At 42.0% G+C, this 2,500-nt stretch overlaps 1 protein-coding gene across 1 annotated transcript in view; it reads left to right on the top strand.

Moving 5' to 3' along the window:
- she (Src homology 2 domain containing E) overlaps window positions 1-1,423 on the top strand; it is an 8,433-nt gene extending 7,010 nt beyond the window's left edge. Inside the window, exon 6 of the mRNA XM_030783613.1 lies at window positions 1-1,423. This exon is cut by the window's left edge and continues 741 nt beyond it. The gene's annotated coding sequence lies outside the window, so the exon portion shown is untranslated.
- Window positions 1,424-2,500: the final 1,077 nt, after the last annotated feature.

Genomic DNA, 2,500 nt, shown 5'->3' with positions numbered 1-2,500 from the left:
ATCCCCAAAATAGTGATAGAACAAAAAAACAGCACTTGCCCACGGCTCCAAACCACAACTGTTGCCCAACAAATACTGTGACGTTTGCGCCTGGACTTTACGCGTAGTAACCAGGTCCCCCCCCTGCCCTGTCCTTTCCTGGCACAATTACGTGTGAATGACTTGTACTTGGGAAGTTAAATCTTGATCGTCCAGATAAGGGTAAATGTGAAAGGCATTGCTGGTGTCGCTAACGGACCAGTTCTCTGTCTTGGTTCTGTGTGTAAAAGGAACAAGGCTTAATTATGTGCATAAATACACACAGCAAACACACTGCGGTCCAAAAGGATGTGGGTTGTTGTTTGTGAATGTGTGAGTACTGTGTGTGTGTGTGTGTGTGTTTGTGTGTGTGTCTGTTGAATCTCATTCCCTAAATGCGTATATATATTGTTCTGACCCTAGAGAAAATAGTGTAATGTTCACATTCTAGTTGAGTAGCAGACCAGTTTGTGTAGTCTTCATTTTGGGTTTTTTTTGTTTGTTTTTTTTTTAAATTGTGTCTCCTGTTTTTCCTGTTTGTGTCTTTAAACTATGAGCGTGTTGAACCGATCACCCTGTTATGTGTTCATTTCCTTAAGTGCCATCAAATAGCCTGTTCTTTGAGAGACTTCACTCTTGTGCGCCCCCTAGTGGAAAAAAAACCCCACACTGCACAGGAACCTCTACCCCTCCCTCAGGTTAGAATAGATCACCTGATGCCTTCTCAATTGTGCAGCTCTGTTGTTCAGCTGTGTGGATTAAGCCGCCAAGAACAATGGCTGTGCCTTGTAAATCTCTTTTTATTTTTTTTTTCCTCTGCCTTTTGTCGGTAGTTTTATCACCCGTTAGCGTAGGCTACTGTTTTGTAGCTTCATAGAAACACTGTCAGATGTCGTCTTCAGAACAAAAGAGCACCCTAAGTATTGACAGCTCGGCAAAAGCCGAGATTAGCTCTTTAGGATGGATCAATACAGCAAATTAAGGCCCGCACTTTCATCAGATCAATCAATCCTCAGCGTTGATTGGCCTAACATTCTGTCTGTCAGTGACAAAGCATTCCATTGATTCGCCCCAGTCAAGGGAAAGCCATGTTATCTGGTTTCATCTATAGACGGTGGAGTCAGATATAGCCAAGAAGTTACCTGTGAGTCTAGGAAACCAAATGAGAGTATCATTGGATGAACGAATGAAAAAAGGAAGAAAAAAGATTACTGTGCTGAAGGAAGACTGTTATATAACAAAGAAGCCTTTTTTTGTTGTTTTTTTGTTTGTTTTTTTTTAGACATTATCCACTGTCTGTACTGGTTCTGATACTGATTACATGCGAGTGACTTTAATATTGAGGATTTTGCCTTTGTACAATGTGAGACCTTGTGAATCCTGAAATAAAGCAATTGCAATTGTGCGTCTATGTCTGGTGTTGTATGACATACACGGGCTGTTCACATTTTCTGCATTCACTTTCTAATACACATCAATATTCTCAAATGATAATATACACACACGTACACACAAAAAAACACATAAGAAAATATTACATTTGTGAGCATGTCAGCAAATTACTGCGCATATGTGTGTCACTGTATCAGAATTTTACTGCTAGATAAGGGATTATCAGGTTGCCATGGTGATTAGTACAAGTAAGCTGCATGAGGTAGTGATGCCTGTTCTGGTTCTGGGGGAAAGAAAGAGAAAGAGATGGAGAGAGAAAGAGAGAGAGAGAGTCAGACAGACGGACAGAGAGAGAGAGAGGGAGAGAGAGAGAGAGAAAGAAAAAGACCAATATACAAAGGGCTCTAAATAACACTCACACACATACACATACACACACACACACACACACATTTATATATATAGTGGCCTGTTTGTGAATGAAACAAACAAATACACACACACACACACACACATTCCGTAGATTCTGGCCGGCGGGTCAAAAATAGACATTTACTGGCTTCCTGACCCAAAGCATTAAGAACCACTTTTCAAGTAAGAAAAACAAGATTACACAACAACTTGCCTCCACTCATCCTTCTCTTTATTTCCCTGTTCACTTTCTTTCCATCTCTCTCTCTCTCTCTCTCTCTCTCTCTCTTGCTCTCTCTGTGTGTGTGTGTGTGTGTGTCTCCCCTGATTCTCAGAGTCTCAATATTTAGCATTCTAACTGGGTCAAAATGAGCTAGAGGGAACTGATATGGCCGAGTGTGTGTGTCTGTGCGTGCGCATGTGTGTGAGTGTGTGTTACTGTGTGTGTGTGTGTGTGTGTGCGCCTGTGCGTCCTTTTGTTTATAAGTTCATCATTTAATACGTCTCCATCATGTGGAGAGACGCGTCCACGCTGTCCACCGTCATGTGGTTTGCCTCTCTGCTTGACTGGCCCGGCATTGTGATGTCATTCAGTGTATGGTGCAGTCATTTGTGGTGCGCAGTGCGTTCCCTAAAGCAACTGGTTTACAGAAAACACATACGGCCAGACAATGCAACA

This window comes from Chanos chanos, chromosome 9, assembly GCF_902362185.1.
Source record: "Chanos chanos chromosome 9, fChaCha1.1, whole genome shotgun sequence".
NCBI lineage: Eukaryota > Metazoa > Chordata > Actinopteri > Gonorynchiformes > Chanidae > Chanos > Chanos chanos.
This window is presented reverse-complemented; position numbering and strand designations above follow the sequence as displayed.